Source organism: Oryza glaberrima, chromosome 5, assembly GCF_000147395.1.
Source record: "Oryza glaberrima chromosome 5, OglaRS2, whole genome shotgun sequence".
In the NCBI taxonomy this organism is placed as follows: domain Eukaryota; kingdom Viridiplantae; phylum Streptophyta; class Magnoliopsida; order Poales; family Poaceae; genus Oryza; species Oryza glaberrima.
Window position 1 is genome coordinate 7,764,304 of NC_068330.1, and position 20,432 is coordinate 7,784,735.

Consider the following 20,432-nt stretch of genomic DNA (forward strand, 5'->3'; position numbering starts at 1 on the left):
AAATATAATTGCCTTTTCCAAACTTAATCTGCACGTGGCAATCCTCATGAAGCACACCAACCTAATCCGGCAATGATCCAGCCTTCTGTCTATCGGAATCGGTTACATCGGCTATCCTAGTCCGATTCTGTCTCAGCTGATGTACACCATAGCCGATTCGGTTGTTAGCCGATTTGTACTCTGTTTCTGTAACCGCCAGCTTCCTCCAAATCCGCTGTAGTTCTATCTTCAGATCCAACACTTGATTTACCAAATTTGGTCGTTAACACATGCCCCCCAAGTCCACGATATTTGGAATGTTGCGGATTTACTCAAACCTTCTCCGAATCGATCTAGGGTTTCGTTTCCGTTTTGACCGTTACCGCCCATCTTTTTAAATAGTAACCACCACTTGAAAATCTTCACGCCGTTACTTCCGTTTTCCCCGCTTTAGCCATAACTGTTCTCGATCTTTCCGACGACCCCCTCAAGCTTTCCGGCGACCACGCAAGCGATCTCCAGTTCCAGTGGCGATCCCATCCTCAGCGATGTCAACCCCTATTGCTCCGTCAAGTGATCTGACCACTGAGTTCCCCAAGGTAACCCCATCGGTTCAATCCCATCTTTTAATACACATCGACTTCCCTTTTGTGATCTATTTCTTCTTTCTCCTCTTTTTCTCTGTAGCATGAATCGAATCAAATTGCAGTACCAAGCTTAGTGCATCCTAAACGATACTTTTTAGGCCCAATTGGCAATAAGGATCCCACTGAGTTCGTAAATGCCGAAACAAACAGGATTCCTTTTAGGCTAACCAACCCTATCCTTAGCCACTAGAATAGTACTTTCAAATCCTGGCCATCGGCTGTAAAGACCTGGTCTGAATGGTACAAAAGGGTATCAGCTAGTAAGCAAACACATTGGGAGGAACTAGGAATTTCCCAGTGCTTAGCCTTGACACTAGCCGATTTAGCCAAGGACGAGCCAATGCTATCGGCTGCTAGTTACTTCTGGTCCAACACCCTAAATGCCTTCCTATTTAACCAAGGACCGATGACTCCAACTCTTTTGGACATTATCATGATAACTGGCCTAGACATCAACTCATCGGCTAACCCCATCAATTTGAACAACAAGAACCAGTTCACTTTCAAAACCAGAAGTATTGGAGGATGGAATGGATTTATTTCCTTGAACATAGGATCTAGCCCTGTCACCCCCAAGGAACACATAGCTTTTCTCCTGATGTGGTTGGAAAAGTTTCTATTTTGTGGTCCAAGCTGTGGCCGAACCATCAACTGGCAACATATAGCCAAAGTCCTAGTTAGCAAAAGATAATTTCCATTGGGCAAATATCTCCTAGGCTATTTGTATCAGACTCTGAGCACTGCATCGGCCAAGCTTGCCACAAATTCAATAATCAGCACAGGTGGTCCTTGGTGGTTACTACAAATATGGCTAAATCTGTACACCAGAAGTAGCAAAAAGACCTACTCTGTCTGAAGCCGATTTCCCTTCTCTTGAGTCAACCAAAGATGATGAGGAAAATGAAATTACCACCAGAAGATGTATGTCCTTTGGAGAGGCAGCATCTACTTATCCTGGTTCAGAACCATCAGCTGAACCCTTCATAAACTGGTTTGGCAACTTCTATGATGGATTCCCATGAGATTGCAGAAGTTGGTTCATATATGAATACTTTGCAGACTTCGAATTGCCAACTGATTTCAGATTTAATGAAATAAACTTTGAAAAATATGAAAAATCCAGAGAAGTCTTTACAGCAGCCATCTCTCCTTGCATATTACCCGTCGGCATCCACCAAGGCAGGAACATTCAAATCTCTTATGAATTCTATCACCCTATGAGTGCTGCCAGACAGATGGGAATGGGGCAACTGCTAATTGGTCTATACTACTCAGAGAAAATCCAAGTCAGAGGAGAGATCACATCGGCTCTTATGATGGACAGACTGCTGAATCTACAAGGACCTCCCCTTGGCAGTGTAAACAACATTGAGCTGGCCATGTTGAGGAGTTCTACTTTTGACCAACTAGTGAACGTGCACGTGCAATGCACGTTGTCGTAATATATATTATTGCAAATAGAAACATATCAATTATTAAGTGATAGTTACAAAATAACTTATCCCTTCTATTAAAAAATGCAATTGTAGAACAATGCTATCGCCTTAGCAATCTACAACCAACAAATTAATGTTTCATGAGTCTATTGGATACATCTGAGATCCCTAGCTAGATATGTGACCTAAAAGCATAAACAACACAAGGGAAAAGAAATCAGATTTGATCCTTATGGGCTTTCCCTTATCAAATTCAGTGTCCTGTACTCTTATTTGATCATACTAGATTATATAAGATTTCTTTCATAAACAACACAAGGAAAACAAAATCAGATTTGATCCTTATGGGCTTTCACCTTGTTAAATTCAGTGTCCTATACTTCAAAAAAGGCTTCTTGTTGCTGCCTCTAGCAAATCCTGATGCACATTCCAGTTCTTGAAAATGTCACAAATATACATAACTTATGATTTTTTTCAAAAGGGAAAAAGTCAATATCAACATTTTCTTTAGGCTTGTACGATGCTATTGTCATTATGATCATCATGAAGCCTGGTGTTTTTAGGAAAAATAAACACAGTAAAATGATCTAGATTTACCTACAAAATATCAGCATATGTATAGAAAAATAAATGTAAAACTGGATCATGGCATCTTGCAGTTACAGAACAAATTGGGCAATTTATCAAACTTGGGAAGCCACACATAAGAGAGCAGATTTATATGGTTTTTAGTGCATATGTACAATTCATACAAAGTTAAATACATTTCCTTTGTATGGAATCTCAACTTCGCCTAAGCATCTGTAGCTAGAAGTGCTCATCTCGTCCCTTTCCTATGTGGCCTTTCTCCAAAAGACTCATCAGAGATGGTTGCAGCAGGGATCAACTTTCTGAACTTATGTCATATCTTACCAAGATTCCTCTCCAGCAAGCTCATTTTTGCCACATAATTCCTCATATTTGAGCTCCCTTTGGTGCATCTGCTTGTTGCCCTCCTCCAAACCTATGGCTAGAGGTGCCACCATCCCAAGTAGGTTGCCTCCTCTTGCATGCACAGATGAAAAAAAGGGTCTATTAAGAACTCGTTGAAATACTGAAATCATCCAAAGAGCAATACATATTTAGAAATCCCTATTTTAATTACACTGATAGCACACATTGTGCCACTGGTTAAAGAACACAGAAAATGAGAATATCTGAATCTGTGATGTTGAACCTGATCATCACCTAATTCTCTGATATTTATACTACCAATTAGATTCCCCTTGACTGACCAGTAGGATGAGATAGCCTTCCTGATCCAAAGCACACCAATATATCGTCATCAGTATAATCCTTCAGAACAAAGCTCATAGACTACAACAAGTTCAAAAACACTACACTTGAATGCAACTTTAGGTTTATACAGACGTTAGTGATGCAGTACTTTGCAGAGTCAACTGAATGCAATCAAAAGAGGAAGTTACAACTGGTAAATATAAAGGGGTGGCCTGGACATTGAACTGTTATTTTTTTTTTCACTCACAGATCTCCTCGCTGCCTTTTCTCTGGTACAGAACAAAAACAAATTTCCTCACTGGGGGATTCTATCGAGCACCTACTACAGAACAAACATGATGCCTAACAGAGTTTATATCCACAATTTATGGAAACAAACATGGTACCTATCCTAGTTCCTGGACAGGTTTGTGTGACTATGGAAACATTAGTCTCTTCACGGGTTACATTTTCTTGACCTTGAGCAGCCTTTCCATGAGTGGGAATTACAAATAGAGAACATGTTTAAGAAAATGGATGAAGTATTATACTTGCTTGTGGTGTCATTCGAGGGCACCGGCCTCATTGGGGCATCCAAACTGGCAGCGGCGGCGATGGGTGTAGCGACCTAGTGGCATGGAAGTGAAGTGAGGAATCATGTGCATATATGTAAATCAAAAACAATATCATTTCAATGACAATGTGAGAATAAAAATAAAATAAATAGAAAATCTAGATTATCACAAGTGGAGCATCACAGGTGGTATGTAAAATAAAAATGTAGTTCTGCTGTTTCATTCATACAAAAATTTCACACGTCCATTTGCCATGATCAATAAATTCCGCACCACAATGACACTTCGACAGAAAAAAGAAATTTTTGTGAAAAAAAACCACGTTTGTTTTCATTGTTCCATTTTCTTTTGAATAACCAAACACCATATTAATTTGCATTTAAGAAATTAACATAAAAGCCCGAGTATGGTCTGATATAAGATGATTTCTTTAATGTGCAATACTCATAATATAAAGCTTATGTCAATTGAAGAACTATACATTAATGCAAGAAGAATTGTTGGTATGTGCAGACAAATAAAGGTTAGAATGTACTAATCTAAGAAAAGGAAATTAACATAGCACTGTTTGAAATTTGAAACAATAGGGATATATCTCAATTTCTTAGATGATACATAGTTGGTTAGATGTTGCTCTGAAGAAAAATAAGCATATTTAATCATAAATAAACATAATAGACCATGCAGTTCTTATTCAATAGAACATATGCATCATGGGTTAATCCCATCTCTGTAGAAGCAGGTCATCAAGGCATATAAATATGAATTAACATTCATCGGCAAACATAACTAAACTTTGATTTTGCTTGGTGCCTATGCTTTCTTACCCTGCAATGCCATGATATCCCTCTTCTCTACCTTGACGACGACAAAATCCATTTGTTCCTCCATAAACAAAAATAATAAACAAGATCATGATAAAAAGGAAGAGATCACCAATAAACCCTCATTGTAGGCAATACATATGTCAATTGTCAAGTCAATGTGTAGTACCATCACAGTTTTAGTCAATTAGCATAACTTCCAGTAAAAAGATGAACAGAAATTGTGCGACGACAAGGTAGTAGTAAGGTGGCTGCTGCTCCTTGCTGGAGTAGCCCTGATACCCCGAAGGAGAATGGTTTGGCAACAAGAACCTGAATCAATCAGGGAGTCAAGCAAAAACCTGGGTAGCCTCGTCATGGGTAGGATAGCCACCGCCAGGATCACCATGTATATAACAATCAGAAAGTTACCTCTATATTGGCCTTTGTTACAGTGTCCTCTTCTCTCGAAAGTAATGAAAAAATGTATAAAGATTTTGTTCATTTAAATTAACTAATAGAATGTGCATTCAAGGGAAAACCTATTTTCTAAATATCATGCCAGCACACGCATCTACATTCAAAGGAAAGCAACCTAAGCCATTGACCCTGTTCACTTATAAAATCTTGACAAATAGATATTTTAAATGACCATCAGAATCATGACAAGAGCTAGCTATATCGTTTGAAGATATATTATTTTCGTACCAACTATATCATTTTATGAATTGGGTCTGGATTTTTGAATTTATCCTAGTGATCGAATTGAAATTTTCTGTTTTTTGTGTGCATTTACATTCTTAAATTGATTGTTCAGGGTCCTGATTTGTTGCTACTTGATAAGCCCGTAAATCTTATTGTTTTGGATACCATCGAGTGGCTAGAGGCTGGAGACCTACCTTAAGACATAAGAAGTGTCAATAATCATCGTTTCTCACAATAGGGCTTTTCTGAATTTGTGTCCTCTGTGATGACTGATGAAGCAATCTGAAATTCTGAATGTGTTCGCTGTCTGTACTCAGAAATTCAAAGAATGTGTCTTGAGTTTGTAGTGTATTTGTGCATTTTTGCCAAAATCTGAGAATGTCTACAACTGGTTCATTGATCAAAACCTGAGCATATGTATCTCTGATTTTTTTTTGTCACAACCGGACCATGTAATTACTGCCATGATTCTGCAAAAAGCGCAAATACAATGATTCATCACTCATTTAATATAGTCCTAATGGCTGTGACTTATCTAAACTCATTTTTTCAGTGATTGATTCTATATTTGGACTGCACATCATAGCCATAGGTACGGCACCACTGGTATAATAGAACATAAGGAGGCGATTGGAGGAAAGACTTAAAAGAACACCATGTATAGCAGGATGAACAACAGGAAGAACTTTAGAAGTTATCAACGAAACATAGCCATAGGTTCACCGGAATCAAAGAAATTATTTTTACCTCCACGAGACGACCAGTTAGCTAGGATACCGCCTCCTCCTCCTCTTGATCCTCATTGACTTGCGTAAAGTATGTACACTACTAACATCGCTACTCATTTCTATTTCTATTTTCTCCAGTTACTCTCTGCCCCTATCTGTAGCTTTCCCATCAACATTACAAATGTGAAATGTGATGCCCTGTACATGGCCTAGCTAAAGAAACAGAAAATTCCCATGTTTATTCATATTTGAATTTGATTGACTCAACAAACACCAGTTTTCAGTTTTTCAATCAATTCCCCCTCCCTGTCCCCCCCTCTCTCTGTTAAAATAAAATTCATTGTCGTTTCTGATCAAATCAACAAAAGAATGGATAAATAAGAAGTGGAAGGAGCAAATCAAGAAGACGATGGACGTGACCTGGTGGCGGTGAATCGGCGACGGCGCTAGGGATGGATCAGCACGGGGGGCAGATGGGGCGACGGTGAATGCTCAACGACGAGCTTAGGGTCCGCAGCGGCGCCAATCTAGCGAGGCTGGAGGTCAGATATGGCCGATCTGGAGGCAGCGTGGACGGCAAATGACACGGGGTGGGATATGGTCGATGTGCGGGGCAGGTACGGCGGATTGGAGCGGCCATGCTGCGGGGCGAAGTCGGTGGCGGAGGGGACAGGGGGCGACGATGTGCGAGGGAATGGAGGGGGAGCGACAGGGCTGCAGCGGCTTGTAGCGGCCGTGCCGTGGGGTGAAGTCAGCGGTGGAGGGGGACGGGGGTGCAACGACGTGCGGAGGATGGCATGCGACAGCGGCGGGGTGACAAATTGCGTGCATGATTTTCTGCTGGTGAACCTGCGAGTGGCTCCGGCGGGCGCACGCCCGGAGTCGGCGGCGGTGCCCGGTGCATGCGAGGAGGCGGCGAGCGGCTTCGGCAGGAGGCGGTCGGCGGTGGGCTGGCTAGCGAAGAAACTTTTTTCGTTTTCTTTTTCGCTTTGATCGATGGGTCAATCCCTAACCGCTGTTTAGACGTGGGAGATTGTTAATTGCAGTGGTTGATCCAACTCTTGATATGAGCCATCGGATGAATAGATCTAAGGGTCAGAAAGCATCTGGATTTGAGAACTGGTGCTTTTTATATTAGTATAGATGGTGGGCTGAATGGAAGAAACACCTTTTCCACCAATCGGCTTCCATGTACCTAACCGACATCCTTCCAGACATGGTTCCACAGGTAAACATGCCTTTTTTGTCAATACCTTCATTGATAGCCGATTTTCTTTTAAAAAAAATATCTCAGCTCCTTTTCTTCTTTGTTTGCAGACCACATAATCTTCTCCTCCCCATGTCAGCAAAAGTGGAGTAAACATCAAATATGCTGCTGGGCTAATACCAAATGGTGGTGGATTAGCATCTTCATTGACTGGCTATAATGCCCCCAAAACTTCTTCACTTCTCCATGGGCAAACACGTGAGCCGATCCCCTCTGAAGTAGGGACAAAGATAAGAACCAAACCATCGGCTGCTACTCCATCGGCTAGAAAAACTAGAGCCTCAAAGAAACAGAAAAAAGTAGCAGCCGATGATCTACCCACTATAGACCCAGAGGTGGAAAAGTTCCTAGATGAAGAGGAAATTGAAGAAGCCATTGATGAAGCAGCTGCTGAATCAAGTGAAGCAATAGCTAAAACACCTCCAGCTAGCACCCCTGCTCCTCAAAGAACTCCACCGGCTCCAATACATTTGACTTATCGACCTCGGGTATGAATCTATAACCTGATCTTTCTTCTTACTCACTCTGCCGATTTTGACTAACTCCTTTTATTTGCAGAAAAAGAAGCTAGCTGCCAGAAAGAAACCAGCACCACCTCCATTGGTAACATATTTTTTCAAATTTTCTTCAATTCTCAATTACTTAGTGATAACTCAATTCTTTCTTCACAAAACTTCTAGCCAATTCATTCTCCAACTCCAATCCAGCATGAATCAAGCGAGCATACTCCATCGGCTAGAGGCAGTCACCACATTGAAGATCAGCCGATTCTTACCATCCCTGTAAGTACTTGTACAATTCTTATAACCAAAAAACGGCTACTCCAGGGCAAGGTTTGAAGAAATACAAAATCAAATCCCTGATGATGCAGCTAAAGTCATCTCTCCAGCAGTCTTCCTTGAGCAATATCGGCACAAACTGGAGAGAGCAAGACAAAGGATAGCCGATAGGAGGGAAAGAAAAGACCTTGAAGCTACCATCCAATCAAATCGGCAATCCATCAATGAAGAAAAAGCCAAGTGTTGGTATTTCTTAACGACATTACTAGAAATATAATTCCCAGCAATGGCGCAGAAACACTTATGATATATTATGGTTATAGAGTTCATCCGCAAGCGCATGGATATACCATTGTAGCATTTCACCCGAGAGTATTCCAACGGTATCGTATTTATTCTATCCCATGGGAAGATTACATAGAGAAAACTCAACTAATAATTTATATATTACTTGTGATAATCATATTCTAAGCAGGGGTTATGATAATCCAAGGGTAGAGTGACACACAAGCATTTAACTACTCATCCTCATAATAAATAATCTAAGCTAGGTGGAAAGAAAAGAGAAAGGAAATCTATTCCTATACTTCTAATATACATAGCATACATACATTATAGTTAACTGATATATTAGCTAATACCCTCTATCCGATGCCCTCCTGGTACTTCGAGAAACCACCCCTGACTGCCGAGTTCCTTACGACAGCCCGTCATGACCATCCAACCGGGGCTAAATACGGAGGAGTACTCTCCCCAAGAAATTAACTTAGGATTATATATAGGCGCGGAGGAATACCTGTACTGAGCTGTCACCATCAGCGGCCCACCTCTCATCCGCAATATATAACCCCAAATAATGATATCCCGTAATCTAGACACCACGTCTAAACTACCAGATACTACTCTAATATCATCATCATGACATAGAGTAATTGCATAAGCAAACATTATACCCGCACCAAAGCATCTCCTAGATAAGCTAGCCGTATATTCAGTATAACAAGAACATAATGTAAAATAGGTACTCATATACTCGGAAACTATTCCAATACCATAAATGTATATAGAAGAGTATTCTAATAAAAGTATAAAGCTTACAAAAGAGGAAAGGAAAGCTGCTAGAGCCATACCCGAACTCTTCCGAAGACTTCCAGACTCCTGATTCCTATTCTAATTCTATTCCACCAGCTAGATACTACTAAACTAAACTTAAGAGAAATGAGAGATCTCTTGCTTGAGGTGTGTGTTGAAGTGAGGAGAGTGAGCTTCTTAAATAGGCAGGTAATGACGGTTATGGCGGTTGGAAAGGTCGGTAATACCCTCCAACCGCCATAGGGAGTGAATCTCCACCATTCCCTCAAAACCTGCATCCATCGGCTTCACGGGAGGTTCGGCCGAACCTGGGGCGGGCCCAACCAGCCCACATTTTGGCTGGTGGCCTCCTCTGCTGCATCACTTTTTAGACTTGTGAATTTTGGCCTGATTCGTCGTGCCAATTCTGAGTTCTTGGCCCATTCATACATAAGTCTGGTCTTCGACATCGTCCGATTGATTTATCGTTTAAGTTGATGTCGATTCTCCTTCACTTTATTGTCATTCTCTGCAAAAGGTTAGTGGACCCAATACTAGTGGAATATTATTATTCTAACATATTTATGTCTTGCAAGCATCACTAGTTCTCTCCTGTTTTAGTACTATTGACAGTCGAAACTGATCGATAACGACCGTCAACACCAAGCTTGATGCAATGATTTCTGGACCCAATCCTATTCAATTCAACATAGATCGGCTAAAAAATAGAAAAATTGAACTGCTAGCTGAACTTGAAGCATGCAATGCTGAGCTAGCCTTAGAAGAACAAAAGCTTGCAGATCTACCCAGAGCCATTGAAGCACAAAAATCCAAGTTAAAGTCTTCAATCAAGCACTTAGCCGAACTGAACAAGACTGTGAAACCAATTCCATGCACAGATGCAGCCGATGCCCAAGCAATCGAAGAGGTAGAACAAATCAGACAAAGGGCAATATCGGCTATTCATAAGGTTGTAATAGGCTGAACAAGTTGTGTAATATGAAACTCCCTGTTGTGTAATATAAATTTGTTTTTGAAAATCCATATTTTCAACTATATGTTTGCCCCCTAATTTTGTTATGTATAACAATCATCACAAAATTACAATTGGCTAAGAAATAGGGTCAGAACACAACCGATTATAATAAGTAAAACGATTAAGGGCAATATAACTCATGCCGGCCATCTCAAGGCGATGTCAACGCATCGGCTAACATGTATCGGCATGATACAGCCGAATCATGAATTAATCCAAACACTTGGATAATACTTTTTCAAATACTTTCCATTAAGAGCCCTTCCAAAAATTTCTCCATCAAGTCCTTGTAACATGTAAGCTCCCTTAGAGACAAATTTATAAATTCTATAAGGCCCTTCCCAATTTGGTGACCACTTGCCAAATTTATTATCACGAGTACCAATCGACAGAATCAACTTCCAAACCAATTCACCTTCCTCAAAAGATTTGGGCACAACCATTTTATTATAATGTCGTGCAATTCTCTCCTTATCTCTTGTTACTTTCTCCAAAGCATGCATTCTAGACTGAACCAGATCTTCTGACTCATCTACCATGAGATTATGATAATCATCGGCTGTCAGCTCATCTTGCAATTGAATCCTTCTTGAGCCGATGACATGTTCCCATGGCAAAACTGCTTCATGCCTTGGAAAATCAGCAATCTTCCTCTTTATCAATTTGGTCAAACTCTTATTAGATGCTTCTGCTTGTCCATTGGGTTGTGCATAATATGGTGAAGAATTTAGCAATTTGATTCCCATACTCTCTGCAAATTGAACAAACTCATCTAACACAAAGATAGAACCCTGATCGGTTGTAATTGTTTGTAGAACACCAAATCGGTAAATAATATATTCCTTAACAAATTGAATTGCATCTCCTGAATCAACTTTTTTCAATGGGACTGCCTCCACCCACTTAGTAAAATAATCGGTTGCCACCAATATAAATTTATGTCCTTTACTTGAAGGTGGATTAATCTGGCCGATCATATCAATACCCCAACCTCTGAACGGCCATGGTTTAGTAATTGGATTCATAGCCGATGCTGGTGCTCTTTGAATTGCCCCAAACTTTTGACAATCTTGACATCCTTTGTAATATATGAAACAACCCTCCAACATTGTTGGCCAAAAATATCCAACTCTTCTAAGCAACCACTTCATCTTGTGAGCCAATTGATGAGTACCACAAATACCTTCATGCACCTCTCCCATTACAACCTTAGCTCGATCAACACTTAGACATTTAAGCAATATCCCATCAATCGTCCTATAATATAGTTCATCATCCAATAAAACATAACTTAAAGCTTTATATCTTAATTTCCTTGAAACCGATTGAGAAGGATTCTTCAAATAATTGAACACATAATATCTTCCTTCAAAAGTTGCAAACCCTTAAGAACTGCTTCATATTCAGTTTGATTATTTGTAGCATAAGGTTTTATAGGATAAGCAAACTCAAAACTTGCCCCCCTTAGTGATATGATGACCAAGCCGATGCCACAACCATGAGTACAAACAGAACCGTCAAAGAACAATGTCCAAGGTGCTATTTCAACTGAGCCGATTGAATCATTTCTGTGTTCAACAATGGAATCAGCTATAGCCTGTCCCTTAATAGCTTTAGGTGACTCATATCTAAGATCAAATTCTGTTAAGGCATAAATCCACTTGCCGATTCTCCCTTTCAACACTGGAGCCGATAGCATATACTTAACTACATCGGCTTTGCAAACCACGGTGCACTCATTGGATAACAAATAATGCCTTAACTTTGTACAAGAAAAATATAAGCACAAGCATAACTTCTCCACGGAGGAATACCTTGTCTCTGCATCCAAAAGTCTTCTACTTAAATAAAAGATTGCTCTCTCTTTACCCTCAAACTCTTGAATCAAAATTGAGCCGATTGACTTCTCATCAGCTGATAAGTACAACCTAAAAGGCACCCCTTTTTGTGGAGAAATTAGAACTGGAGGGGAACTTAGATATTCTTTAATACTATCCAAAGCCTTCTGCTGCTCTGCCCCCCATGCAAATTCATGATCGGCTTTAAGTCTTAGCAAGGATGTAAATGGCTCTAATCTCCTAGACAAATTAGAAATAAATCTTCTAATAAAATTTATCTTGCCAATCAAAGATTGCAATTGTTTCTTATCTTCTGGAGGTTTGATCTTCTGAATAGCAATGATACTCCTTTGTGGTACCTCAATACCCCTCTCATGTACAAGAAAACCTAAAAATTGTCCAGCTGATACATCAAAAAACACTTTGTAGGATTCATTTCTAAGCCATACTTTCTTGTTCTCTCAAAAACTTTCCTCAGATCAGCTATATGGTCATCAACTTCCTTGGACTTCACTACCACATCATCAATGTATATCTCAACCAACAAGCCGATCAGATCATGAAAGATATAATTCATGGCTCTCTGATATGTAGCTCCAGCACTTTTTAACCCAAAAGTCTTGACAACCCATTCATACAAGCTGATTACACCAGGACATCTAAAAGCAGTCTTGTGAATGTCTTCCTCTGCCATAAAGATTTGATTATATCTAGCATTGCCATCCATGAAACTTATAACTTTGTGTCCTGAAGCAGCATCTACCAATTAATCGGCAACTGGCATTGGGTATTCATCCTTAGGTGTGGCTTTATTCAAGTCTCTAAAATCAATACGAACCCTAAGTTTGCCAATTTTTCTTGGAAACCCACTCAGCATATCGGCATGGACGAATAAAACCAGCATCATATAATCTAGTAATTTCAGCTTTAATTGCGTCATACATATCTGCTTTGCACCTCCTAGGTGGTTGTTTATACGACTGATATCCTGGTTTGATAGGTAGCCGATGTTCAACAATTGATCGGCTAAGCCCTGGCATCTCAAAATATTCCCAAGCAAAGCAGTCTCTGTATTCTTTCAATAATTCAATCAACTTGGTCCTAAATTCAGATGATAAAGTTTTACTGATAAATGTTGGCCTAGGTCTATCTCCCGGACCAATATCCACTTCTTCTAAATCATCAGCCGACATGAAACCTTGACCTAATTTACCATCGAGATCATCTACAATATCTTTGGTGTAGAAATTTGAACCCTCCACAACACCTTCAAAGTAACAATTGGGGTTCTCCATCTCCAACTGGCTATATATCACAATCAAATACTTTCAAATAATCTCCTTGCCAAATTTTTCCAGATAAACAATCAATACTATCCATCTCCCAAACAAATATATCGGCATTGACAACATTTACTGACCTGTCGGCTGGAACCACTTCAATCTTGTCACCTTGCCATTGAATCAAACTCTGATGCATGGTTGAAGGAATACAACAATTAGCATAAATCCAATCCCTTCCAAGCAACAGGCTATATGAACCCTTCCCATCGATAACAAAAAATATGGTAGGAACAGTCTTGCTGCCGATTGTCAACTCTACATTCAAAACTCCTTTAGCCTCTAAGGGATTGCCACCAAATCTTTGAGAACCATGTTAGTCTTGATGAGATCATCTGCACTCCTGCCCAATGTCTTGAATATAGCATATGGTATCAAATTTATAGCAGCTCCACCATCAACTAACATTTTAGACATCGACTTGCCATTGACAAATCCCTTAACATACAGTGGCTTGAGGTGCTGATTCTCTGTCCCTTCTGGCGTCTCAAAGATAGCTTGTTCTGGTGATAAAATCAATTAAGCACAGGATTCTTCCATGATATCTACATTACTTTGATCAACTCCAAATTCTGCAGGTAACACAAACACCATATTAACCGAGGAAGAAGCAATGGCCTTTCCTTTAGCCAATCTTTTTGCTTCTTCGGCTTTAATCTCATCAGCTAATACCACTTTGCTTTTAACACGCCAGACTTGTTTTGTCTTTGCTCTTTTCAGCCAACGACCCATATCATGTTGATTTTCTTGAAATTGCTCCCTGTTCCTCGTCCTTTGAACCCTTCTCTTCTGACTCTTGGAAAAATCCCAGAAGGACACCATTGTGAATTTGCAACCTCTTCAGCAACTTCTTCCTAGAAATAATCTTGATGAATTGGGCCGAACCTCTGATGAACAGGCAACTTCGTCTGCACAAACCGATCTTCTCTAAGATGAAATCGGCTAGGATTCCCAGAATAACTCTTGTCTACATCACTGCAACCTGGGCAATCCTCTATTGATGGCAATCTCATCCCTTCATTCCAGCAAAATCTGAAAAACTCACAACTCCAATGTGGATCAAAACTATCATCATCCTTGAAATATTGCTCCTCCTGCCGATCATATCTCTTCTGATATTTATTAATCATTCTTACAGAGTCAAGCCGATTGTTCTTTCTGTCAACTATCTTCCCACTTGTGTGAACCATGTTAACAGGAAAAGGGTTACCATCAATTTTCATCGGCTTTCTTTGAATCATCAAATTTGATTTTACCTTGCTCAATGGCCAACTGAATCTGCTGTCTAAAAACTTTGCATTCGTTGGTACTGTGAGACCCTGTATTGTGCCTTTTACAATATTTCCTCTTTCCTAATTCATCAACCGATGGAATCACATGACCAATAGGGAGCTGAATTTGTTTCTCCCGAAGTAACAAATCAAAAATTCTATCAGCCTTGGTAATGCCAAAATCATATATTTCTTCCTTTCTGGAATTTTCCACCCATTGACATGAGACCACCTTTTTTCTTCTCACCCATTCAGCTGCTGGTACTTCAGGATCCTCTTCATCCTTAGATTCAGAGACATAAGAGCTGATATAATTAACCTTTTTGAATGCTTTCTTGGCTTCTTGGAACCTTTGTTCATGTGCTGCTATTTTCTGAGCCAAGTGGGCTAAACTCTCAAAGTCTTGAGCCGAAGATCTTTCTTTGATTGTGATAATAAGCCCTGGAAAGCCAAATCGGCTAGCTGAGAATCAGTTAAGGCCAAGCTATAGCATCTATTTCTGACATCTCTGAATCTTTGAATATAATCTTGGACAGACTCTTCATGTTTTTGCTTGATGGCTGTCGGATCCGATAGTTTCATCTCATGAATTCCACTGTATAAATATTTATGAAACTCTTTCTCCAAATCGGCCCAACTATAAACAAAATTGTATGGTAAAGAAGAAAACCATGTGAAAACCGATCCAAACAAAGACAAAGGAAACAACCTGACTCTTAGAGCATCAGTAGCCGATGCTTCACCACATTGGGCCAGAAATCGGCTAATGTCGACCTCCGATTTTGGAAATCAGAAATCTCATGTGTTTATCAGTACCAATCCCTGGATCAGTAGTTGGTACACACATACATAGCCGAATCACAACATATCACGAATGAATTTAAGCTAAAAGAGTTAAATGCTTACATTAGGGCCAAGCAGGCCAACAACTATCAGAGAAACAACAGCGGAAGAGAAAATAATACAAGGGCCCGTTTGACATGCCACAAGCATTCGACTGGGGAACGAGACCTAGAATGGAATTGCACTCCGATCATCTTGTTAGGTACGCAAGCGCACTAACAAGGGCTTCTCTTCAACACTCTACTAAAAGATATATATAGAGCAACAATGAGTACAAAAGTACTCAGCAAGCCACCATACAAAACGCAGTAATGTACAGGATAATACAAGGAGTGGCTATGGTTACTTTGCGTAAAGCTGAGTTTTCAAATATCATTTCACAAACCTAAGACCTAGCATAAACTGATCAAGTTTTAACTCCATTGTTCATTAAACAGCGACGGTTCTGTCCACCATCCATTGTGTTCCCAAGGATAGCTTCCCGCCACTGGCCGTCATGGTTTTCTGGGGTCTACCCCTTCTCGCCTCTCGAGAAGTTGATCCACCAGTACAAAATCATCATGCATATCCCATCCCAATCAGATTAAGAAATTAGAGTCTAGCCAAGTGTTGCCAGTCCGACTTGAGGAAGAAGACGTCGATCTCCCTCCTTAGTGCTCCATTGTTCTTGGGTCTTGTGGGCTATTGGTCGCGGTGGTGAGGAGAGATTCATGGCTCGAAGGCTTGGCCGTTGGTGATCCACAGCGGCCGGAACGGCGATGATGTCGCTGCGGTAGTGCTCGGTGCACGCACTAGAGTTCCCGTTGACACGACGGCGTTCTCATCGCTGCAGTGGATGAAAAGAGATGGTGTCAAAAGGAAACTTGCTCGGCATGAAGAATAGAATACGAAACAGGAGAGAGTTGATGGCGAGCGCGGCTTCGCGATGATGGCGGCCTTCGTCTTCTTCGCGGCCGGCGGCGAGTTTGAAGGTGACGGAGGGGCAGAGGGCAGCCTTTCTCGGTTTCTTCGGCCCGATAGTGGTGAATGAGGCTGGGCGACACGGCTAGGAGGTTTATGGAGGTGGAGCTCGGCGATGCCACAACGGTGTACACGCGTCGAGCAGCCGGCGCTCTCGGCCTCTCCTCCTCTCTGTCGGCTGGACCGGCTGAGCGGTGCAGAAATGGTTTATACCGGGTCCAGGGCGATGGATGCTAGGTTAGGGTGAGAGAGATGGGTAGAAATTGAGTGTATATGGTTTTGGGCGAATTTTTAGATTAATTCTTCTCTTCTAACTTTACATCTCAATATCTTAATGTGTGGAGCAGATAATTTAGTGTAGATTTTTGTGAAGGTAGATGAATATACCTATGTTCCATTTTCTTTGGTTGCACTCAGAAATTATGGATGGATTGCTCACAGAAATTAGGAGAATATGGGCTCTTTGGAAACTAGATTGGATTTTTAGGAGGCCTAAACAGAAAAGGTAAATTGTGGAAAAATTATATTAATTCATGATAATTAACCTAGTATTGGAATAAATTATTTATCATATACACTTCTATGCATTTTATTTCACTTTTGGGTGAGGTTTGATTTTAGCCGATTGAGAACTATAGCTAGTCTATTATTTGACTGGTTTGACTGAGTTATTTGTGGTATCAAATGTAAACATTAATTTGAGTAAAATTTTCAGTGAGTTGTATGTGGTGAGTATAACCTACATGAATTTTCTCATGATTTTATCTTATATGAATTATTTTAGATAATTAGCAGAATTCTTTCTTTATGTGTGCATTTCCAATTTATAAATGCTTTTAAATAGTTGTAGTAAATTTATTTAGGCTACTCTTGACCTGAGATGGTATTATCTGACTTTATTTTCATGTCTTTGATATTATTATTCAAAGATGCTTTTAGGTTTTGCCTAATGAAATTATCTTTTAATCATGTTCATGACTTGTCCTCAGATGGTGGCCTAATTAGTTTTATGGGGGCTTGACATTGGTCTTGTTGATGTATTTTAAGGTATATTTTGGTTCCTATGTATTATTTCCCAATAGTTAGCACTAGGCCTTATTAGTTTTTCTTGTTTGTCTAGATTTTAGTTATTATTCATGAGACCATTATGAAATGCAATGAAAAATCCAAATGGGCAAAGAAGACTCAAGATAAAACATGTTTTATGCATATGCATGCACAGATGTAAGATTGGTTCTATGTTCAAGTTTAGGAATGAAAAAGTTTTAATTTGCTCTCAAATTTTTATTATGCAACAGCTTAGGTTGGTCTCATCTAAGTTAAAATGGAAATTTTTTTGCTCTCAAATATGGAAGATTAGTTTCTAACCATTTATCAAAATATTTCTAAGTCCTAGGTATGTTACAATTTCGACAGAGTCTCCCCTGTAAATATGTAAATATGGACATACATAATAGGTAGTTATAAATTAAACTAATAACACTATCATTACCACAGTGCTATCCATCCATATAATCCATGAAAAGAAACTAATAGATATCTAAAAGATTATTACAAGACCAAACCAGGATATACTTTAAACCTAAACAATATAGTTTGAAAGTGTGCAGATACATGTGTATATAAGGGTGCTACTTCTCTTCCATGCATGACGATCTCAATGTGTACCTAAAACCAAATAAACACAAGAGTGAGTATGGAAATACTCAGCAAGCACAATATAGAACTAGAAAACACGTATACACATTATTGGCAATAAAGTCTGAACAGGAAACTTTTTTTCTTTGAAAAGAAACACATTTCAAACACCAAGTTAAAGAAAATAGTAGTTCCCATCCCGGGCAAACATGAATTGAAATAGTAGTTTCCATCCTGGACAATTATGAATACATCCTAGCATTTGCCGGCAAAGCCGAGTAAGCGTGATCAGCGCTTACCCATAGGAACCTGAATAAAAACCAGATAGCACATCCATGACTCGCATGGAACATGAATAGTTGAAACCGGAAACAAAGAAACAAATTGAAACATCCATGTCAAGCATAGAACTTGAATTATTTAAACAGAACCATAATCTGGAATATTGAAATAAGAATAACATCGTAAACACAAGATAAAGTTGAAATCTATATGGCGTAAACAAACAATCTGAATATAAGCAATCACATATCACATAAAAATTTATCGGACATAAATAGATAGAGCAAACAACCTATGAATCACACAGTTAGTTCGTCATGCACTTGCCTTTAACCTCGACGGCAACCCGGCGAAACCCCCTCCACACCAGATCTCTCCACACCTGTGGAGTAAAGCTACAAGTAAAACCTCTATCGAGGAATCGTTGATTCTAACTATACATGTCCTAAACATTATGAAAGATCAAAACCTAAATTTGGTATTTATCTGGCAACTACACAAAACCACCTATACTAGCCCTATACAATGTTATATACATATTTCACAAACCGTCTAACAAAAAGTACCAACCGATATCACTTTAGACATCTAGACAAAATTCTCTACAACTTTCATGTGGGTGAAAAAAAATCAGATTAAGCCTATGAAAGTCCCAGATTATGGAAAACGAATTATTGTCCTAGTTTCTGAACCCGGTCAGCAGTACTGTTTCTATTGTTTCTCCCAAACCATTTATCGGAATTGAGTGAAACCAACGCCGTTAGAAAGATATTGACGATGAATACAAACTTTATTTAGGACAACTAACCTGAATCACAATGGTTTAATGCCAGATTTTAAAATACTGTTTCAGCCCATAATCAAGAACCTCAAAGATTGCACAAGCGGCTATCGAATCAATTTCTATTTGAATCTTATACTTTTAGGAAGTAACCAAAAGTACTGTTGCAGCGAGGATACTAGAATTTCGAAACAAACCCACTAGTTGCGAAGTCACCGAAATCCCCAAAATTACTCGGCCTTTACCTTCCCTTCTTCCTCCTGTTTCCCTGCTTCCTCTGCTCTCTGCACCCTTCTCCTCTCTGACCGATGCAGTACCATCCACCAGCAGCAGCAGCAGCAGGGGAAGGTTAGTAGCAGCAGCAAGCAAACAAGCAACAGCCCTAGATCAGATCGGCAGCAGTAAGACCTCACCGGGAAGAAGCGGAACTGAAAGAATCCACCGGTTGTGATGGAGGATGATGGCTGCAGCGACCGGCAATGGTCGGGGCAGTGGTGGCGACACAGAAGCGGCGGCAGTGACAGGAATGGCAGCAGCAGCGCCAGGGCACAGGAGTAGCGGCGGCTTGGGCTTCTGTAGCGATCTCTCCTTTTTCCCTTTTTCTTTTTTTTTAGTTATATGAAGAGACTAAAAAACGTGATCTAACGGCCCACATCATTTCAATCCCCGGGACTTCGTTCGGACTCCGATTACTATAAACTTATAGTCTATTTTACACTACTCGGTGAGCTCTACGCATCCACGGTTCCTGATCGCCTATTCAAAAAACGGTTTAAAAACTGAACTTTTGCACGTTTGTTTTAAGATTTCCCGAAATATACTAATTCGAAACTCGGGGTATTACAGTCAAACCTCCGTGCCCTCAGATCCAACAACGACGAGTTCAAACTCGAAACTTTGCAGAGGAACAGGGCCCGGAGGGAACTCCAGATCGCTTTGTGGGGATCATTGACATCGACCCCCACGAACCCTTGGTTCTTCACAGCTTGGAGGATCAAGAGTCTTTGACATCTCATACTCCACACGAAGTGAACGTTATTGAGGAGCAAGGTACAAGTACTCAAGTAGCCCCGGATCATACCCGTACGCCTACCCAGCACTTGGACATCGTCAGTTTTATATTGATAGAAGGCCCTTTCGATCTAGTCCTACACCACGACGGCGATCAGTGGGTGCTACGATTACGGTCCACAATG

General features: G+C 40.1%; 1 long non-coding RNA gene across 1 annotated transcript; it reads right to left on the bottom strand.

Annotated features, from left to right (window-relative positions):
* Positions 1 to 18,781: 18,781 nt before the first annotated feature.
* LOC127774906 (uncharacterized) lies at positions 18,782 to 19,779 on the bottom strand. Its single transcript, XR_008017832.1, has 3 exons — positions 19,650 to 19,779; positions 19,482 to 19,537; positions 18,782 to 18,837 (listed from the first exon to the last, which is right to left on the bottom strand). It is a non-coding gene; the product is annotated as an uncharacterized LOC127774906 (long non-coding RNA).
* Positions 19,780 to 20,432: the final 653 nt, after the last annotated feature.